This window comes from Cryptomeria japonica, chromosome 7 (assembly GCF_030272615.1).
Source record: "Cryptomeria japonica chromosome 7, Sugi_1.0, whole genome shotgun sequence".
Lineage (NCBI taxonomy): Eukaryota > Viridiplantae > Streptophyta > Pinopsida > Cupressales > Cupressaceae > Cryptomeria > Cryptomeria japonica.
The window spans coordinates 645,372,289-645,383,129 of record NC_081411.1 but is presented as its reverse complement, the minus strand read 5'-3'; the positions used below and the strand labels follow the sequence as shown (position 1 = coordinate 645,383,129).

Sequence of the window (10,841 nt, the reverse complement as noted above, 5' to 3'; positions counted from 1 at the left end):
AATAGTTTTCTAATGATCTTGAATTTCAATTAGGTTGAGAAAAATGAACTTCTTGAATTCTAGTTAAAGGCTTTTCTATAGCGAATTTTCGAGGAGGCAAATGATTCTTGAATTTTGTCTAGTTATATTTATTGCTTGCTGAAAATTATGAAATGCTTACTTATAAATGTTTATGTAGTTGTTCCTGTATAAATTAAAAGTATGATTCCTTGATGAAGATTGCTTCTAAAAATACCTAGTTTAATTATATCATATAAACAACAGACCAGTGCCTTCATCCCTTATTGATTTCATACTATTTCAAATTGAAAGATCCTACATATAACCATGGAGACAATTTTAATAACTTGTTTTCAAAACAAGACCATCACATCAAAAGCATCTATATGGATTGTAACTGAAATATAAAATTTAGTTAGTCTTATTGAATTTTAACTTTGCTCTAAAAGACCAGTAAGACAATTTGAAGCTTGTCAACCAAAATTTCAAACTGATGCTCAAACTGGAAATTAGTCTCAATTAGAATAGCATAAGATAGCACATTGATGCAATCTAATAAAATAGATTTATCACATGGAACTAATCAATCAATTGAAAAACATATACCATTCAGAATGAAGAACACTTGAAATTTATATTGAAAATAGATAATCAAACAAGTTGATTTCAATATGTATCATCCATCAACTTTGATATTGTTAGGATTAATTATAGTCCCAAAGATACTGAGAGGAGGGGGGTGAGTCGGTATCTAACCGGTTAGCAGAATATTTAATCTTATTAAGAACTTTGCATTCCAAAACAATGTACCAGTAAATAAGAATTAATGTAGTAAACAGGAACAATAAAGACAACATAGAAAACACACCATAACACAAGATGTTTAACGAGGAAACCCAGTGTGGGAAAAACCTCGGTGGGATTTGTGACCCACAATATTCACTCACTGGCCAATGAATAAATATTATTTACAATGAGGGGCCTGCACATGCAGAAAGGCCAACTGCCTAGAGCTCACTGCTCAATAAGAGTCAAACTAACTACAAAAGATGGATTATGAAATCCAATACAATGTACTGCTTCAAAGTAGCATCAACTATGCCAAGTTCAGTACCGGTTTAAGCTCATACAATAACCAAAACCTTCGTTGTCACTTATATCACCTTATACATATTTTTTCTCACTTCTTACACAAAATGACCTATAAGATCTCATACATATATATGAGTCTTTTACAATATGCCTTGTCAACTTTACAAAATATAACTACAATTAAATACAATATACAAAAGTTTATTCCCTGTCGGTTGGGGTGCTGGTATGCATTGTTGTTGTTGCTAGTGAAGTATCTGTCGGTGTATGTAGATGTTTATGTCAGTACTAGTGCCTGCCGATGGCTTTACTAGATGAGTGTCAGAAGGTTGCCAAATGGCTGCCAGTAGGTTACCATCAATGACAATACCATCATTATCATAAGAGTGTAGAATGCCAATAGATATTTCCAGAAAATAAATTGCACAAGTGTTGTATATAATTGTCTTGATAAGATCATAAAACTTGAGGTATCTTCCCCACTTGTTCTAAAAGGTCCTCCATTTATAGATGAGGATTCAGTTTGAAAGTGAAATGGCATACCCTTTCATTGAAACTAAAACTAACAAAAACTAACTAAAAACTAACTTCCTGAAAACTGTCTTTACAATATGAACATATTATAAAAACATAGAAAAACATGACTCTGGGCTCCAACTTAGACATCAGGTTTGGTCTCCTAGCATCTTGCCACACTTTTGGATATGCTCCAAGTACTTCTCTGACTTATATGTGTCTACATCGTGGATGATATCCCTGACAATGACTTTCAACGTGACAAAGTTTTCCATCTGTTTCATAGTCTCTTTCAATTCAATTTCATCAATTTGGGCAATATCAAGTGCAACATTGAGAAGACTACGACATTCTGAGATCCATACATCTTTATCTTTTATCTCACCCTTCTGATCAATTAACTCTGGGAAACCATGAAGAACAGTGTCTTTGCATTCATCATATTCTAATTGTAATTCTTCATCAAATTTATTGTCTTTAGCCAACAACCTCTTTATTTTTTCAATTTCTTTTGTTTCCTCTTTGGCCTTTGTTTTATCATGTAACCTTGTTCCCAATCTATTTGAAATTTTGTTGTGTGAAACTACATTGTCCATGTTCTTTTGAAACACTGTCCAGAATTCTTTCAGAAAGCCTTGTAAAACCTCAAATCTTTTAGTTAGTAATACACCAGCAGTATCTGCCCTCACACTCTGCATCTGTTTTAATATCCTTTTATTTTCTTGCTGCAACTCCTTGCATTTTTTCTTCCATTGAGAGCTATCCGGAGTAAGAACCATTGGCACAATTTTCCTACTTCTCCTTGGTATTTCTTCATACAATGCCTTGTACTGGTTCCTCTCCCTCACTACTCTGACCATATGTGCTTTATTGAATTTTGAAATACCCACTCTGATATCAGCAGAAACAATTGGATCAATTTCACCAACTTTTAGTTTCATCATATGGCCAAAGGCCTTGTCAACATCAATGATCTTTGGTCTCTTGTGGGGAGGGTACATAGCCCATAAACTCAAATATTCCTCATCCTAATCAAATATTGAACCAATATATACATCATTTACACCTTGTATATCCAATTTGAATTCCTTGTTTTCTTAATGCAATAAAATGTCAAAGATAAAAGAAGCACTAAGGTCCCATTCGGGAAACAAAATCACCCTAGCCTCTGTAAGTAGTTGCCTCCCCTTTTGAGGGGTCATTTGTTGGTATTATGGATATGTTGCATTGGTTTTGTCATTGATGCAAACACTTATCAACACTCATCTTTCTAGAGATCTTTGGTTATGTTCACTGGCAAGACTCAGTGACTTATGCACAGTCACCGATATCTGGTTCACCTGTAGGTTTTATTGTTCACTGACATTGTTTAGACACTTGGTTTTTGATGATTTGGTTATAGGTCTAATCGGGTTGACATATTTGTTGTTTATCGGAAAATGGGTCTAGGTTATGGACCGGCAAGTGTTATCTATTCTAGATTAGCACACCATGTTATTGAGGTGGTTTAATTAATTAATATTATTGTTGAGATGACATGATGCATCACATCTTGAATTACTTGTAATAGATTTTAATATATTATTCTTAGTAAGCCGACCTACACATTTGGTCTTAGGTTTTGGTATATATGTAAGATCACAATTGTGAGATTGATAGAGGAGAAGAGATAAGGTAATATAAGGTTGTGATACTCGGTATATGTGAATATAAGTAGAGATACTCACATGGACATAATTTGAAGATCCAAGGAAGGTTTGAAGAAGACAATCATATCTTAACCGGTACTGAATCCAGCATTGAAGATGCTACTTTGAGCAGTACATTATCATTGGATTTAATCATCCAATTGTAGTTAGTGTGACTCTCATTTTGTGATTGAGCAGTGAGCTCTAGGTAGCTGGCCTATCTGCATGTGCAGACCCCATTTGTATACACATACTATTTGCAATAGTATCATTTGATTGTGGATAAGGTTTCCCACCGTGGTTTTTCCCTTTACAGGGTTTCCACGTACAAATATTTATGTTATGAGTTGTGGACATAGTTTCTCTTTTTGTTTCATGCATTAAGTTTCACGGGTATTGTTGCTAGCTCTTAATTTGTTTATCGGCATTAAGTTGGGTTTACCGGTATTAAGTATCAAGTTTGGTTAAAGTATATTTGGGTTAAAATTAATAGACAACTGATTCACCCCACCTCCCCCCTCTCAGTTGCCTCCGGATCCTAACAATTGGTATCAAAGCCTAGTCCTCTTTTTTGCAAAAGTTTAACAACTTGAGGAGATTCTATGGCAACTAACTATTTTTGGAAGGACAGTCTGAAACTTGATGGAACTAACTATGGTATATGGAAGATCAGAATGGAGACTCATCTAAATTGTATTGGAAGAGACATATGGCATGTTACACAGAATGGTTATGTTGGTCTTACACCGAATCAACCTAATACACCTACATTGGGTAAGGATCAAGAGAATGATTCCAATGCAAGAGAAGCACTTTTGAGCACCTTGTCAGATCAACAAATCATGGGATTATCAGACCAATCTACTGCTAAATCTATTTGGGATAAATTGGAGACATTGAATGAAGGTGATTCCACTGTCAAAATTGCAAAACTGGAATGCTTCCAGGTCAGGTATGAAAATTTGAAAATGGAAGAAGATGAAAGAATTTTTGCTTTTATGGAAAGAGTTAATGAAATTGTTTTAAGAATACAATGATGTGGAGGTTTCTTGAGTGAAGATGAAATTGTTTCTACAGTTTTAAGAGCATTGTCACCGGCATACAAAATGAAAGCAACTGCTATTAATGAGTTGAGAACCATGCCTAACACATCAGTGTCTAGAGATACCTTGGTTGGAAAACTTTCAGCATTTGAGCTTGAAGAATTTGGTCCTATTGCTACAACTAAGACAAATTTATCTTTCAAAGCATCATCATCTGTAGCATCTTCATCATCAATTGTTAAATCTAATTGGAAAGCATTTTATGCAAGAGAACTTGAAGACATTAGGAGAGAAAATGAAGAACTCGAAGCACTATTTGCAAGGAAAATGCCTAAAGGTCCTATTGGAAGTATGAAGGTAAAGAACCTTTTAAATGTTTTAACTGTAATAAAATTGGTCATATGGCATCTATATGTCTGGATAGACATGCAAGATTAAGAGAAGAAGCTAAAAGAAAATATAAGCCTAACCCTGAATATCAGAGATACCGATTCAAGAAAATAGAGACAAATCTTGCTACTATGGTGATGAAGGAGTTACTGATGAAGAACCAAGAGAAAATGGATGGGCTTTTGTTGCAATAACAGATGATCAACTAGAACCTACTGTTCCACTGGTAGAGTAGGCCCTGGCAGCTAAAGTTGAAGAAAAGGATGAATGGATTATAGATTCCGGATGCTCACATCATATGACTAGTGATAAAAGTAAATTCTTATCTTTTCAGGAATACAATGGAGGTCTAGTAAGATTTGGAGATGACAAAGCTTGTTTGATTAGAGGAAAAGGCACTATATATTTTGATGGTAAGCACAATACTAACAATGTTTATTATGTTGAAGGTTTGAAGCACAATCTTTTGAGTGTTGGTCAATTAGTTGAAAAAGGATTTTAGTTACAATTCAAGAATGGTAAATGCAAAATCATGAATAAAACTAGTTTGGAAATTGCAACTGGTAATCAGACTAGAGGTAATATCTTACATTTGAATAACATTGAAAAGACATGCTTGATTGCACACATTGATGAAAGTTGGTTATGGCACAAAAGTCTTTGTCATGTAAATTTTGATTGCATTGTGAAGATTAGTTCATCTAAGGTAGTAAGGAATTTACCCAAGATTTTAAAACCTCATAATCCAGTATGTAAGGAATGTCAAATGGGAAAGCACGTTAGAACAACTTTTAAGAGTATTTTTTAGAAAACCAATGATGTTCTTGATTTAATTCATACTAACTTATGTGGTCTGATAAGAACAAGAAGTCTACAAGGAGATAGATACTTTATGCTAATCATTGATGATTATTCTAGAATGTGTTGGGTTACTTTTCTCGGGGAGAAATCAAAAGTTTTTGGGAAATTCAAATTATTCAAGGCACTTGTAGAGAATGAAACTGGCAAGAAAATTAAATGTTTGAGATCAGATCAAGGAGGTGAATTTACATCTAAGGAGTTCAATACATTTTGTGAACTGAATGGAATAAGAAGACAACTATCAGCACCTTGAACACCTGAGTAAAATGGAGTTGTGGAAAGGAAGAATAGAACTATTCTGGATGCAGCTAGAAGCATGATATCAGAAGAAAATCTACCTCATGTGTATTGGAGAGAAGCAGTGAATACAATGGTTTACACTTTCAATAGAGTTCACATCAAAGGTGAAACCGATAAGACACCCTATGAACTATGGTTTGGTAATATTCCTAATCTTAAGTACTTCAGAATACTTGGAAGCAGATGTTACATTAGGAGAGATGAGTATATTGGTAAATTTGGTCATAGAAGTGATGAAGGAATATTTCTTGGGTATTCATCTAAGAGAAAAGCAAATAGATGTTTTAATAAGAGATTGCAAAAAATCATTGAGAGTGCAAATGTGAAGATTGATGAACATTTTAGAAGAAATTCAAGGTTTATGGCTACTGAACTGGTAGTTGAGATAATCACAAATGAACCTATACCAAATGCACCGGTACAGAATGTGGATCCAGTCACACCAGCATCATTAGAGAATTCCACAGTGACTGAAGAACAACAACAAGTGAACACACCCAGGTATGTAAGATTGAATCACTCTGAAAGTCAGATAATCGGGAATAAGTATCAAGGAGTTATGACAAGAGAAAGACTAGCAGATGAAGAGGTATGTTTAATTTCTCAAATTGAACCAACATCTATCATTGAGGCATGTGAAGATAAACATTGGATTAAGGCTATGGAAGATGAATTGGAGCAAATTGAAAAGAACAACACATGGACATTGGTTCCCCGACCTAAAAATAAAAATGTAATTGAAACTAAATGGGTATTTAGAAATAAACTTAATGAAGATGGTAAGGTAATCAGAAACAAAGCAAGACTGGTGTGTAAGGGATATTCACAGAAAGAGGGAATTGATTATAATGAAACCTTTGCACCGGTACCTAGAATTGAGGCAATCAAATTTTTTCTTGTATTTGCAGCACACAAAAACTATAAAGCATATCAAATGGATGTTAAATGTGCATTTCTAAATGGTGATCTTGAAGAGGAAGTTTACAGTGAACAACCTATTGGATTTTCATTAATAAATGATAAAGATATGGTTTGGAGGTTAAGGAAATCTTTATATGGATTGAAGCGATCTCCTAGAGCTTGGTATGCTAGATTGGACAAATATCTTATGAAACTTGGTTACACTAAAGGTAATGCTGACATCAACTTATACTTCAAAGTGACTAATGAAGACATTTTGGTTATTGAAGTTTTTGTTGATGATATCATTTTTGGAGAAGAATATGGATTGTGTAAAGACTTTTCTAACAAGATGCAGGAAGAATTTGAAATGTCTATGATTGGGGAGATAAAATTCTTTTTAGGATTGCAAATTTCTTAGACTGATAAAGGTATATTTTTATGTCAATCAAAGTATTTGAAGGAATTATTGAAGAAATTTGGTATGGAAAACTCTAAACCGGTAAGTACTCCTATGACTATGACTGATAAACTATCATTGAAGGATGATTCAACTCATGTTAATCTGACAAGATACAAGTCTATGATTGGAGGTTTATTGTATTTGACACAAACAAGACCTGATATAATGAATGCAATATGTATTGTTTCAATATTTCAGAGTAATCCTATAGAAAATCATGAATCAACAGTAAAAAGGATTTTCTGGTATTTACAAGGCACAACAAATCTTGGCTTATGGTATCCTAAAGATGAAAATTTTGATTTATGTGCATACACCAATGCTAATTGGGTAGGAGATGTAAATGATAGAAAGAGCACCACCAATGGGGCATTCTTTCTTGGTAGCATTTTGATTTCATGGTTGAGCAAGAAATACAGTTGTACATCATTATCAATAGCAGAATCAGAATATGTTGCAGCAACAACCAATTGTACTTAGGTATTATGGATTAAACAAATGTTGAAGGACATAAAGGTAAAATGCAAAGAACCTATAATCATCTATTGTGATAATTCAACAACAATTGATATATCTAAGAATCCGGTATTTCACTCTAAAACTAAACATGTTTCTATCAAGTAAAATTTTCTGAAAGAGAATGTAGAGGCAAAAGAAGTAAGATTGGTTTATGTGAATACTAAAGAGTAGATTGCAGACATCATTACTAAGCCTTTCCCTAAGGAAACCTTTGAATATCTCAGAGAGAAGCTTGGGGTCATACCCTCACTGATAGAGACTTAGACAGTTGATGCTTGGCATCAAACAAACAGAATTAATAGAGAAACCTTTTTCCATCTTTGATGGAGGAGAGCTACTTCTCAAGGCGATTAGTTGGATAAGTTGGTATTTGTAATTGGTTCTATGAACTGGTTGTATCTGGTATTTGTATTTCTTTGGAATTTGATGTCAAAGGGGGAGAGATATCTATGGAAAAACACATTATCTTTTGGGGAGAGATTATTCATTGGGCGAGAGATTGTTACTCTCTGCATTTGTATTTTGATCTCTGGTATTGATCTATTCTGGAGATTGTTGGTTTTTGGTTTATTGGCATTTCCGCTTTGGCACTTAGATGGTTTTTCCATCTTGTGTTGCCATCAATGCCAAAGGGGGAGATTGTTGGTATTATAGATATGTTGCATTGGTTTTGTCATTGATGTCAACACTTATCAACACTTATTTTTCTGGAGATCTTTGGTTGTGTTCACCGGCAAGACTCAGTGACGTATGCATAGTCACCGGTATCTAGTTCACCAACATGTTATATTGTTCACCGGAACTAAGGATGACTTGTTATTATCTGGAGATCACTTGGTTATGTCAAATACATGATTTAGACACTTGGTTTTGATGATTTGGTTATTGGTCTAATCGGGTTGACATATTTATTATTTACCGGCAAATGGGTATAGGTTATGGACCGACAAGCATTATCTATTCCAGATCAGCACGACATGTTATGGAGGTGGTTTAATCAATTAATATTGTTGTTGATCTGACATGATGCATCGCATCTTGACTTACTTGTAATAGATTTTATTATATTATTCTTAGTAAGCCGACCTACACATTTGGTCTTAGGTTCTGGTATATGTGTAAGATCTGAATTGTGATATTGATATAGGAGAAGCAATAAGGTAATATAAGGTTGTGATACTCAGTATATGTGAATATAAGTAGAGCTACTCACATAGACATCATTTGAAGATCCAAGGAAGGTTTGAAGAAGGCAATCAAAGCTTAACCGGTACTAAATCCAGCATTGAAGATGCTACTTTGAGCAGTACATTATCATTGGATTTAATCATCCAATTGTAGTCAGTGTGACTCTCATTTTGTGATTGAGAAGTGAGCTCTAGGCAGTTGGCCTATCTACATGTGTAGACCCCATTTGTATACACATACTATCTGCAATAGTATCATTGGATTGTGGGTAAGGTTTCCTACCATGGTTTTTCCCTTTACAAGGTTTCCACGTACAAATCTTTGTGTTATGTGTTGTGGACATAGTTTCTCTTTATATTTCATGCATTAAGTTTCACCAGTACTGTTATTAACTATTAATCTATTTACCGGCATTAAGTTTGGCTTACCGGTATTAAGTATCAAGTTTGGTTAAAGTATATTTGGGTTGAAATTAATAGACAACTAATTCTACAAGAATGTTTTAAATTATTTGGAATGAATAAAAACATCATCAGCAAAAAAAGCAGAAAAATCCTCTAATCGAGAGTCAGCATGAACTTCTAATGTTGTCTCTATTTGGCTCTGCATGTCTGGCTCTTCTTCCTTCTCTAGCACTCAACCACTCGGCCATCTCTCCCGAATTAGCATAACTCATTTTATGCTGACAGATAATATCTGTCTATAGGGCTATTAGTGATATATATATATATATATATATATATATATATATATATATATATCATGATGATAAAAATAAAATTGATTCTTTTATACTAAAAGAAAAATTTTAGAATTTCGATTTATTTATGATCAAATAAAAATCCGTAGTGCATTTTACTCAAAATTGACCGGATAGGGATCGAATGGTATAGCCTTTTGAATCTATTGGAAACTTTTTAAGATCACAACCATGACTATTGCATTCCAATCGTCTGTGTTTGCATTAATTGCAATTTCAACTCTACTAGTGATTGGTGTACCTGTCACACTTGCCTCTCCTAATGGTTGGTCAAGTAACAAAAATGTACTATTTTCCGGCGTATCATTATGGATTGGATCAGTCTTTTTAGTAGGTATTCTAAATTCTTTCATATCTTAAGATATGTTTTAAGATCTTTTGGGTTTCAAATTTCCCTCTCCCCCCTCTCTAGGGGGCATCATAAATTATTCACAAGGGAATTTACGATAAATTTGAAAAAACCAGGTAATGAGAGTATTCAAGGGAGAGGTTTTTTTTATTAGTATGATTGATAATTGATCAATCAGTCTATTCAAATTGAAAAATTGACCTACATAGAATGGTAATATATGGGTATATATTATACCCATATATCGAGTCAAATGCGGGTATGGTTGAATGGTACAATTTCTCCTTGCCAAGGAAAAGATGCGGGTTCGATTCCCGCTACCCGCCCATCTGTAGTATAGAATAGAATTATGAATTAGTTATTCGTTTAGTCATATTTTTTATCTTCTTTAGACATAAGGCTAAGATAAATGGGATGAACCATCCTTTTTGGATATAAAAACTTATTGTGTCTTTGCGGAGACGGGATTTGAACCCGTGACTTCAAGGTTATGAGCCTTGCGAGCTACCAAACTGCTCTACTCCGCGCTATCCCCTCATATTACCTTTGTTATAATACCCCAAAATGGGTACATCGAGCAATCCCTTGGGTATGCTATTCTCCCTCCTATATAGGGAGGGAGGATAGCATAATAATAACTTTAAGCAATTTTTTTGAACCTACCAACTCGATTTGGTCACCCCAGCCAACAAACATGCGTGAGCCATTTCACGGATTATATATCCGGATAATTCAAAGTCTCTATAATTGGCTCTGGGTCTTCCAGTCTTCA

The 10,841-nt window shown here is 34.2% G+C and overlaps 1 non-coding gene across 1 annotated transcript; it reads right to left on the bottom strand.

Annotated features, from left to right (window-relative positions):
• Nucleotides 1–10,522: 10,522 nt before the first annotated feature.
• On the bottom strand, nt 10,523–10,596 carry TRNAM-CAU (transfer RNA methionine (anticodon CAU)). The gene has a single exon. It is a non-coding gene; the product is annotated as a tRNA-Met (tRNA).
• Nucleotides 10,597–10,841: the final 245 nt, after the last annotated feature.